Below are 12,588 nucleotides of genomic sequence, written 5' to 3' on the forward strand. Positions count from 1 at the left end.
TGTCTTGACATTTTTTTTATTTTCGCGATGTCTTTTTTTTAGTGTTGTTCAGTGGTTGTTTTTATTTTTACTCCAGTAACAATAATGAAACCTCTAGCAGATTTTTTGTTTTTAAACAAAAACAATCGCAAAACGCTTCAAAAGATGGCTGGGTGTCTTTTGAGATGTCCCATTGACTTGTATTGTAAAATACAAAGCATCTTTCAAGTGGAAAATGTCAGATTTTTAACAGTCACTACTTTTAACTGATGTAGTTTAAAAAAAAATCCTAAAGTGGTCAAAAGACGTTCAAAACCTTGAATAAATTTACAGCAACTCATTTTTACATAAAAATGCATGTATTAATTTTCAGTCATGTTTTATAAGTTGTTTCCACAGCGGAATCAGCCTAACGAAAGAGTCTAACGGCCATATAACTCAGATGAAGACCCCAATGCAATGCTTGGATTGACCTGTGGCTCTCCCAACCCGAGCGTGACAGCATGTATTTCTATGTAGCTGTGATGGTCAGGTCGAGAGAGCCAACAGCCAGTCCAAGAATTGCGTTGCATTCCCCGTCCAAGTTATATGGACATCTGAGAGTTCACTAAAAAGACGCCATGCGCACATATTGTGAGGCTATGGGCCCACGATGCAGAAATGAAGCGGTAAAATTTCCACTTCATTTCTGCATGTCCTTGCCCGGAAAAACGCGTGCAGAATTTGACACGCGTTTTTGAGCGTTTTTGAAGCGTTTTGCACATGTGGAATTGCCTTGCGTTTTTCTAATGTAATGAGATGGCAATTCCGCATGTGTAAATGCACAAATAATGGACATGCTGCGGAATTTTCCGCACATCAAAAACGCTGCGGAAAATTCCGCAGCATGGGCATTGAAAGTGCGGATTGAAATCGGGGACAATGGGGGAGGGATTACCAAGCATTTTACAAGCGTTTACACTGCGAAAATTACGCAGCAAAAACGCTTGAAAAACGCATCGTGGGCACGGACCTTTAAATACTTTTTGAAGTTATTTCGAAGAGTTTATTTCCTGAACTGTTTTTGCAATCTTGTACTGTGCCAAGTTTGGAGCAGATTCCATAAAGGGTTGCTTCACAGAAGAAACATGTAGTTTCTTTTTTTCCACCAAGTCTTTTTCAAATCCTGAAACAGAAAAAAATTAACCAAACACTAGTGTTGAGCGAGAACTAAAATGCTTGGGTGCTCGAAGCTCGAGCTGAGCTCGCTGTGATACTCGGGTGCTCGACCCGAGCAACGAGCCCAATGTTAGTCTATGGGAGACCCGAGCATTTTTGCGGCCACACCCCCGGCAGTCTTTTAAAAGCCTAACAAGTGCCCAAAACGATAGTGACAGTGCTCAAATGACATGGGGGCAGCATGGGGATCGCCCCAGGAAGCATTTCTGACCCCCAGGTCACTGCTGTCAACAACGTGGTCAGAGGTATTAAGCCACTTTTAAGGGCTCACAATAAAACGTTCAAAAACGAAACTGAAACTGCTTTCCTGTGAAATATGTTAAGGAACTTCCTTTCCAGGGTAAAGACTAGTGTATAAGGTAAAAGAAATAACCCCAAAAAAAATACTCCTCCACACCTTGGGCTATGTGCACAAGTAGCATTTTTTATGCGTTTTTGCACTTTTGTATTGCTTTCAACCGTGACAAATGCATTCACTGGGAAATGTCATTTTAACATTTTACCACCTTATCTGGCCATGTGCTGTGTGACACATGCATACAGTGCTGCAAAGACATGGGAACAGCATGGGGAATACCCCTGGAAGCATCTCTGACAACCAGGTCACTGCCTAAAAGTGTGCCCATCAGAAGTGATCCTTGCCGCATCAGAAGATGCAGACTTGCAACTATCCACGTGCAAGTCCTTGTCCCAGGGCAGTGTTCAATTGTACCTCCCCCATTCCTTGCAATGCAAGGGCAAATATGCAGCCAACCACCCACCCACCCGCAGGCGGAAATACTATACTGCTAGCTTGCACTTGAAATGCGGCCTTTTAGTTTGGAGGAGGCTGAAGCTGGCCACTACCTCATGGCTGCTTCGGCAGCGAGGTAGCCATACTCAGTCCCCAGCCGCCCAGCGGCCGCGTGTCCACGCTCGGTCCCCAGCCGCCAGGGGGCGGCGGGGTGTCCATACTCGGTCCCCAGCCGCCCCGCGGCCGGGTGTCCATAAACGGTCCCCAGCCACCCATATTTCTCCTGTCACCTTCCCACACACAGACTCCTCCAGAGAACCAGACTCCTCCGGTGGACCCTGGCTTCTCCATCAGGGGAGTTGAGAGTGCCAAGGTGAGGAGCATGATGATGATGATAGAAGTTAGCATCTGCTTTGTTTTCTTGGAATGCAAGCGTAAGTGTGCAGCCTGCCACCCACTTACCCCCAGGCTGCAATACCATATTGCTAGCTTGCACTTGAAATGGGGCCTTTTAGTTTGGAGGAGGCCGAAGCTAGCCACTACCTCATGGCTGCTTCGGCAGCGAGGTATCCATACTCAGTCCCCAGCCGCCCCTATTTGTCCCGGTGTGCCTTATAGATAAGATTAAGCGAGCATACCAAAACATTACCTGTGCCCTCCCCAGTGCATTTAGTGGGAAGGACAGCCTATTCCACTGTAGTGTGTGCATGCCAAACCCCTGTTCATGGTACATGCGAAGATGCCTCCCACCCTGCATCTGTCATTGCAGACTTGCAACTATCCCCGTTCAAGTCCTTGTCCCAGGGCAGTGTACAATTGTAACTCTCCCATTCCTTGCAATGGAAGTGCAAGTATGCAGCCTGCCACCCCCCACCCCCAGGCTGCAATACCATACTGCTTGCTTGCACTTGAAATTGGGCCTTTTAGGCATGTGGAGGCGGAATCTGGCCACCACGTCATGGCTGCGTTGGCGGCCTGGTATCCATACTCAGTCCCCAACCGCCCGGTGGCCGGGTGTCCACACTCGGTCCCTAGCCGCCAGAGGGCGGCCGGGTGTCCATACTCGGTCCCCAGCCGCCCCGCAGCCGGGTGTCCACACACGGTCCCCAGCCGCCTGGGGGCAGCCGGGTGTCCATAAACGGTCCCCAGCCGTCCCTATTTCTCCTGTCAACTTCCCCCCACACACTTTTCTGAGCCTGGCCTGCTTTAGGGCAGCATTGGATGAGCCCACCAGAGAACCAGTCTCCTCCGGTGGGCCCTGGCTTCTCCATCAGGAGAGTTGAGAGTGCCAAGGTGAGGAGCATGATGATGATGATAGAAGTTAGCATATGCTTTGTTTTCTTGGAATGCAAGCGCATGTATGTAGTAGCGGCTAGGCCTGAGGTGGTCAGCGTTTTGGCGCATATCCAACCTCCTCCGAGGATAGCTGAATGTTTTCCTGCTACTATCCCAGTTCTATGACTCCCGTTAAAACAAAGCTTCAGGTGATAAATGATGGATGAGTTGGTGGCAAAGGAGAAAGAGCAGGAGGAACAGGGACCATTCACATCAATATCAGGCCAGTCAACAACATATGTCTTGTAGGATATGTTTCTGTAACAAAAGGAGCGGTTCGGCTACACAGTTATAGGGCATACAGTGAGTGCAATGCCTACCAAAAATTTTGAGGCACTCCAATGCCCCTTGGAAATGACATGGAGGTCAGAGGGCCTTAACTAAACTGTTTTTTCCATTTATAGCATTTGGGTCTCCTGTGCACTGTTGGCCTAAGCAGTGAATGGAAGGCTTTCCAAAAATTATGAGGAACTGCAATGCCCCTTGAAACAGAAGTGGATTACAGCGTACTAAAAACCTTCTACCCATTATTGGGGAGTGGGTGTCCCTTAGTTTTTGCCTTTGAATTGAAAAGCGAAAGCTGACTAAAATTAGGAGGAAATGCAATGCCCGTTGGAAGAGTCGTAGAGGTTAGAGGTAATTAAAAACAACATTTCAATGCCCCTTGGAAGAGCTGTGGAGTTCAGAGTGGCTTAAGAAGACGCTTTTAATGCCCCTTTGAAGAGACGTGGAGGTCACAGTAGCTTAACAAGACAGTTTTAATGCCCCTCGGAAGAGACGTGGAGGTCCCAGTAGCTTAACAAGACGGTTTGAATGCCCCTTGGAAGAGATGTGGAGATCACAGTAGCTTAACAAGATGGTTTCAATGCCCCTTGGAAAAGTGGTGGAGGTCACAGTAGCTTAACAAGACGATTTTATTGCCCCTTGGAACAGAGGTGGAGGTCGCAGTAGATTAACAAGATGGTTTGATAGCCCCTCGAAAGAGACGTGGAGGTCCCAGTAGCTTAACAAGATGGTTTTAATGCCCCTCGGAAAAGTGGTGGAGGTCGCAGTAGCTTAACAAGATGGTTTTAATGCCCCTTACAAGAGACATACAGTACAGCATCTTAAAAACATTATTCCCATTATTGGGGAGTGGGTTTCCCATAGTCTTTGCTTATGCCTTCCAAGCAAAAAGCTGCCAAAAATTAGGACGGAGGAACTTGCAATGCCCCTTACAAGAGCCATGCAGTACAGCAAATTACAAACATTATTTCCATTATTGGGGAGTGGGTCTCCCATAGTCTTTGCTTATGCCATCCAAGCAAAAGCTGCCAAAAATTAGGAGAAAATGCAATGCCCGTTCGAAGAGTAGTGGAGGTTAGAGTTAATTAAAAACAACATTTCAATGCCCCTTGGAAGAGCTGTGGAGTTCAGAGTGGTTTAACAAGACGCTTTTAATGCCCCTCAGAAGAGACGTGGAGGTCCCAGTAGCTTAACAAGATGGTTTTAATGCCCCTTGGAAAAGTGGTGGAGTTCACAGTAGCTTAAAAAGATGGTTTTAATGCCCCTTGGAAGAGACATGGAGGTCACAGTAGCTTAACAAGATGGTTTTAATGCCCCTCGGAAAAGTGGTGGAGGTCGCAGTAGCTTAACAAGATGGTTTTAATGCCCCTTGGAAAAGTGGTGGAGGTTGCAGTAGCTTAACAAGATGGTTTTAATGCCCCTTGGAAGAGACGTGGAGGTCCCAATAGCTTAATAAGACGGTTTTAATGCCCCTTGGAAAAGTGGTGGAGGTCACAGTAGCTTAACAAGATAGTTTTAATGCCCCTTGGAAAAGTGGTGGAGGTCACAGTAGCTTAATAAGACGGTTTTAATACCCCTTGGAAAAGTGGTGGAGGGCACAGTAGCTTAACAAGACGGTTTTAATGCCCCTTACAAGAGCCATACAGTACAGCATCTTAAAAATATTATTCCCATTATTGGGGAGTGGGTCTACCACGGTCTTTGCTTATGCCTTCCAAGCAAAAGCTGATAAAAATAAGGATGGAGGAACTTTCAATAATGGCAACATGGACCACGGTCACCCTGGTGGTATAGTGATGGTGGAGGTTGAGGATAAGGAGAAGAACATAAAACAGCCAAAATGAGGAAGCGTATACCTATGTGTTGGTGTGAAGCGGTGCATATGAATACACCTCCCGGAATAACACAGTGGATTTGACTTTATGTTACTCTGCTGTCATTTGCTGGTGATGAGTAGTCTGGCCCAATCCAGCCCTTGTTCATTTTGATAAGGGCTTGTCAGCATTGTCAGTTGACAGGCGAGTGCGCTTATCAGTTATAATTCCCCGAGCGGCACTAAAAACACGCTCCGATAACACGCTAGCGGCAGGGCAGGCCAGGACCTCCAAGGCGTACAGAGCGAGTTCATTCCAAGTGTCCAGCTTGGATACCCAATAATTAAAAGGCACATAGGAATCACGGAGGATGCTAGTACGGTCGGCAAGGTACTCCCTCACCATCTTTTGAAACTTTCCACTCCTTGTGAGAGTACCCCGCGCCTCAGGGTCTGTCCGAAGGGAGGGTCTGATAAAACTGTCCCAGATCGTTGACACTGTTCCCCTGACTCTGCTGGATTGGAGTTGCGTCTCTCTTGCATGTACACCTTGGTTGGGAAACGAACTGTGACCTCTACCTCTAGCGTGTTCAGATGGGAATTTTTTTAACAATTCTGCAGCAAGGGCCTTCTGGTACTGCCCCATTTTTGTAGACCTCTCCACCTCAGGAAGAAGAGAGTGAAAGTTCTCCTTGTAGCGGGGGTCTAAAAGTGTCACCAACCAGTAATGACTGTCACCCAACATTTTGACAATGCGAGGGTCACGGTTAAGGCAGCGTAACATAAAGTCAGCCATGCGTGCCAGACTGGTAAAGGGCAAGATTTCCGTGTCCTCACCAAGATGACGACTGACCATGCTCTCCTCCTCCTCCTCCCCCCTGTCCTCAGGCCACCCACGCTGAACCGACAGTATGACAGTTGTACCGGTACTACCGTCTACAGCGCATGATACAAGCTCCTGTTTTTCCTCCTCCTCCTCCTCCTCTCCCTCATTGTCCCCCAATGCACGTTGGGATGAGATGAGGCTGGGCTGTGTGTAATCGACCGCTACAGCTTCTTGATCCATCTCATCATACTGTGGCTGCAATGCCTCCTCTTGAATTCTCTGCAGAGAGCGTTGCAAAAGACAGACAAGTGGAATGCTGACGATAATGATGGTGTCATCGCCACTCACCATTTTGGTGGACTCCTCAAAGTTTGTCAAGATGGTACATATGTCAGACATCCAGGTCCACTCCTGAGGTCTTTTGTGTGGAGTCTGACCTGAATATCGACGGCCTTGTTGCAGCTGGTACTCCACAACTGCTCTGTTCTGCTCACAATTCCTTTGCATCATGTGGAGGGTAGAGTTCCAACGTGTGGGGACATCACGGTGTGACGGAAGCTGCAAACGCTGCTGTAACACAGCAAGGGCGGCAGAAGCTGTAGCCGACTTGCCAAAATGAGCTGACAGACGGCGTACTTTGACGAGCAGATCTGGCAACTCGGGGTACGATTTAAGAAACCGCTGAACCACGAGGTTAAGCACATGAGCCAGGCATTGTACGTGTGTGATCTCACCTCGCCTCAGTACCGCCACCAGGTTACGGCCATTTTCACACACGACCATGCCTGGATGTAGGTTCAGCGGTGTCGGCCACAGATCTGCCTGCTCTTTCACAGCTGTCCACAACTCACAAGCAGTGTGAGGTTTCTCACCTAAGCTTATGAGTTTCAGCACAGCCTGTTGCCCCTTTCCGGAGGCAGTACTGCAGTGCTTCCAGCTTGTAACTGATGTGGTGATATCTGAGATGGAGGCTGAACATGAGGAGGAGGAGGATGCGCAGGAGCTGAACACTGTGGGGGCAACTCTGACTGACATAGGGCCCGCAATCCTCGGTGTGGGGAGGATGTGTTCCGTCCCAAGGTCCGACTGGGTCCCGGCTTCCACTATGTTTACCCAGTGTGCCGTCAGAGAGATGTACCGTCCCTGGCCACAAGCACTTGTCCATGTGTCCGTTGTCAGGTGGACTCTCCCAGTAACTGCGTTGTTGAGGGCACGGCAGATGTTTTGGGACACGTGCTTGTGTAGTGCGGGGATGGCACACCGGGCAAAATAGTGTCGGCTGGGGACCGAGTACCGAGGGACGGCCACCGCCATAAGGTTGCAGAAGGATTCCGTCTCCACCAACCTAAAATGCAGCATTTCCAACGCAAACAGTCGTGAAATGTGAGAATTTAGGACTGTGGCCTGTGGGGCGTTAGCCGCGAATTTCCACTTTCGTTCAAAGGTCTGGGATATGGACAAATGAATGCTGCAGTGGGACGTGGAGGTTGATGCTGTTTCTTGAGAAACTGCAATAACAAGTGAAGACTGAGAGGAGGAGTCATCTTTGCATGCAGTATGGACAGGGGATTGCCTTGCACACACAACAGGGGGTTCGATTGCATGCACAACAGCGGAAGAATTAGTGGTGACACCCGCTGACACTGGTCGTGGACCCTGGGAGTCGCCCCACAAAGTCGGGTGCTTTGCTACCATGTGCCTGATCATGCTGGTGGTGGTCAGGGTGGTAGTTTTGTCACCCCTGCTGATGCTGGCATGGCAGGTGGTACAAATGGCCTTTTTAGGGTTATCAGCAGAGTCTTTAAAAAAATTCCAGCCTCTGGAAGACCTAGAGGTGGTACTGGCAACGTCCCTCGTGTTGGTGTTACGGGGAACTGTTGCCTGCTTTCTGTGTGCGGCCACCACACTGCTTCTTCCTGCCTGTTGGGGTACTCTGCCTCCCTCACTCTGTGTGCTGCTGGCCTCGCTCTGCGTGTTCTCCTGCCACGTTGGGTCAGTTACTAGATCATCCACCACCTCCTCATCTTCCACTTGCGCACCACGATCCTCCTCCTCACTTCCTGGCAATTGTGTCTTGTCATCGTCCACCACTTGTGACAAATTGCCAGCGTTGACTTCCTGTGGCCGTGGCTGTTCAAATATTTGGGCAGCGCTACATGGGCTCTCCTCTTCCACCACTTCAAGCGGAGCAGGCGACGGGCACAAATCTGGAAATTGACCTGTGAACTGCTCTTCAGAGTGTCCAAGTGTGGGATCAGTTGCTGTCTGACGACACTCGGCATGGTGGGAGGAAGTAGCATCAGGGTGAGGAGGAGTATGCGGTCGAGACTCATGGCTACAAAGAGTTGACCGTGTGGAAGACACACTGGAGGTGGTGGTGCCAAGGTAACTGGAAGTATTATCTGCTATCCAATTAATAACCTGTTCACACTGATCAGTTCGCAATACTGGTGTTGTTCTGTGCTTCCCTAGTAATTCGGTCAAGAAGTGGGAGCGAGAAGATGTGGCTGTTGGTTGTGGCACATTTTCACCTTGGCCACGGTCCCATCCTCTGCACGCACCATCACCAGAACGTCCAGTTCCACATCCCTTGCCACGCGCCTTGCCCATTGTAAAGGAAGTAAAATAGCTTACACTCGCACTATCAATGGAAAAAGGGTAATATAAAGTAGATTAGAACCGTGGAAGAGGAAAACCACAGTTCTATTTCTCTGGCCTACACCCGACTCTTTTAAACAATCTGAAAAATCAGGGAGTCACTATTAGGTTTTTTTTTATACGGCAAAAAATGCCAAAAGCTGGATAATAGAGATTTTTACCCTGGAACAGCAAAACCACAGTTATAATTTACTGGTGTATACCAGACTTTTTTAAATATATATATTTGCGGCTGAACAGTGAGCGACACACTCAAACTGTTTTTTTTTAGATACAAATGGCCCAAAAGTGGATAGTACAGAGGCTTGAACCGTGGAACTGCAAAACCACACTTCTGTTTCTCTGGCCTACACAGACTATTTTCAACAGATATATTTGTGTCTGAAAAATCAGGGAGACACTATTAGTTTTTTTTTACGGCAAAAAATGCCAAAAGCAGGATAATAGACATTTTTTTACCATGGAACAGCAAAACCACAGTTATAATTTACTGGTGTATACCAGACTTTTTTAAATATATTTATTTGCGGCTGAACAGTGAGCGACACACTCAAACTGCTTTTTTTTAGATACAAATGGCCCAAAAGTGGATAATACAGAGGTTTGAACCGTGGAACTGGAAAGCCACACTTCTGTTTCTCTAGCCTACACCAGACTATTTTCAACAGATAAATTTGTGTCTGAAAAATCAGAGACACACTTTTTTTTTTTTTTTGGGGGGGGGGGACACCAAAAGGTTAATAAGATGGGTATTTGTACCGTGTGAAGGAGGAAAAAAAAAAGAGGATTTAGATGAAAAAAAAGGATTTTTCCTGGCCCTCAAGACCTGGAGCTAAGTCCAGCAATTTCAGCAACAGGAGCACACAGGACTGTAATGCAGCGTTTGATGGTATAACCACTGCGTCTCTTATACAGCCTGCCTGCCTGATATCTGGGATGGATATTAGTCCTGAGAAGGACTGTTTGTTTGATCTGGCAGCCTTTACAGACCCTACACTAACTATTTCGCACTATATATCTCTCCCTAAATCAGCAGCGCTGTCCCTACACTGTCTGATCCCAGTCGTCTGTGTCCAAGATGGCGGCGCCCAGTTTTAAATACTCGAGGTGACGCTGTGCGGCCAGCCAATCAATGTAATGCCCACAACCAACATGGCTGCGGCATTACATTGACTGGCTGGCAAACCCTGCATATTCATTGGCTCTGTAAAGGGCGCCAAACATGCAGGGCGGAGACCCGAGCTCCCGCCCGAGTAACCCGGAAATGCTCAGTGCTCGCCGAACATCTCGAGTAGCGTGATGCTCGGGCGAGTACCGAGCAGTGTCGAGCATGTTCGCTCAACACTACCAAACACTTAACATATGAATAGCAAAGTGATTTAACTATTAAAATGAATAAAAAGAGGCTTCCAAATATGTTTTTAAAAGATTTTTCAGTCATTTTTCGAGTGGACTTGCTTCAAAAATCTCCACAAAAACCCCTTTGTGCATACCCATAGTTGTCAAAGTCAAGCCATTTTTTAAAACTAACATGAAAAAATTTCTTGACCCTGATATAGGATGACCTAATGGACATAGTACTCAGTAGAAATGTTTTTGTGTCTCCTTGGCCTAGTATTGCTATCCTATAATGCATATCCTGCAATGGAGTAAATCATTTCCACTCAATGAGCATTGTATTCATGTCTTTAATTTATCTTCAACCATGCTGTTGTACCAATTTACATGACATTTACTTAGAGAAACATTTCACAAAAAGTTGTAAATTTATTGCATGTAATATTGGCATTAAAATGTTTGACTTTTTTCATCTTTAGTCACTTTTGAAAATTTGCAAAAAAGAAGGCCAGTCACTATTTGATGGTTAGTTTCTATAAAAATCGGTGTATACTGTAATATGACACAAATATGTCCCCTTTATATTTGCATTATTTTTAAATGTATAACTTTTGGACAATTCAAAAAGTAACTAAATCCATAAAATAGATATGTCTTCCTCATTGTATTTGTCTACATATGGTTGTACAGCAATTAATCTTGTTAGTTTGTAATTAACATTGTCAAGTATTAATTTGTTAATATTAGTAAAACTAATATCCAGCAGAGCTTAAGTAGTTTTTTGGCAAAAAGATAAACTTGAAACTGTAAGCATTGTTTAAAATTGTCTATAAATTATCCCTGGTGGGGATTTATCCTGAAAAGATGGAAACGAAACGTCTCTCACCTTATACAATCATTTATCAATGTGGACACCAGTTGTCACACTGCGGTGGAGGTTTTACTTCTGAATAGGTAGTATGAAGCGTAACACCAACACCTGCATTTTTATTCCAATTATCCATTTCCTTCAGAGAATTATGTGACAGAATTAAAAGATTCTCTAAAATGTATTAATTTTATTTATAAAAAATGCAAAGTTCTCATGGGTTCTAATGGGTTCTTAAATTATACATCTTTGAATCTTTAAAGAACTTTGAAGTTTTTCATTGATATTAGACTTCACATTTTTGGACCTTAAAGAAGTTTTCCAGATACATAATGCTATTTGCCTATTGTTCAGAAAAAACATTGATGAGTTAGAGGTGTGAGTGGGCTTGTTTATTCGAATAATATTGTTGTGGTGGAATCTGAAGAGGAGAGGCAGTAAGCTGAAGGCTGAAAAGTTATGCTGGGCCTGTAAAGATGTTGCATAGTGGTCATTTGTTGTGCTGATTACTCTCTTCTAAATTCCTACCTGGCTTCTGATAATCGGGCCACGTTGCTACATCGCCCTAACTAGAGAAACTTGCTCTATACCTTAATGCAGTTGAACACTGGTGTCACACTCATAGTTCTGCAGTGCTGAAGAGAAAGTCTACTATCTTCTGCTTGGTCCCAATGTAGAGGAGTCAAGTTTGTTGTTCTGCACTCTTCCTTCAGGTTAACCGTTCCGTGTTCTTCCAGGTCTCGGCAAATCTCGTCCCACTTTCAAAGCTGAGGGGTTACTTGTACCACAGCATTGCTTTCTTTCTCCAGGTTACAAGTGCTTGGGGAAAACTGCCTCGGCTGTGCTATGCGACCCTTTCCTTCTCACACGTTTACCATAGGATCGCAAGCCGATCCTATGGTAAAAGGGCAGTATATTCTCCCTTAAAGATGCTAATTCGTTTAACAGTCTCTCAGTGTTCAGACACCCTTATTGTTCTGTCTTCCTGATGCAGGCATGAGTCTCTCATTGTTCCCACTTTTGGATCAGACACTTCCTGCTTGTTGCTCAAACCAACACACAGCAAGCTACAGTGGGGGAAAGGACTAGTTCAAGTGCACACAAATCAGAGGGGAGCATTTTCTCTTAAAGTCACAGTGTAATTCAGTTCTAGGCAAGGGCTGGCCCCCTATATGCCTTTGCACTTAAAGGCAGCCATACTCGGTCTTGCTGTATAGCCCAGGGAGAAGGATAAAAGACTCTATGCAACTGCTTACACAGCAGTGGCCCATTGCCCACAATGCATACTGGTGAACCAAATATACTGATCAGAGGCATAACTATTTGGTGGAACCCCTGCATTAGGCCTACTGGATCTACCGAGATCTTGACTATCTTCAATGGGAGCTGTTACTCTAGAACTGTCCTCTACAGCAGCGGGTTCTAGCAGAGCCTGGGGTTCCTCTCCACTGCAAACTGGCAATGGTTATCTGCAGGAACTTTGGCATCCACGGACTGGGGACTTTCTGCAGTCTTCGGAACAGTCCATCAGTCTT

The sequence above is a fragment of the Phyllobates terribilis genome, unplaced genomic scaffold (genome assembly GCF_046119375.1).
Source record: "Phyllobates terribilis strain yellow unplaced genomic scaffold, ASM4611937v1 Scaffold_8__6_contigs__length_399053987, whole genome shotgun sequence".
NCBI lineage: Eukaryota > Metazoa > Chordata > Amphibia > Anura > Dendrobatidae > Phyllobates > Phyllobates terribilis.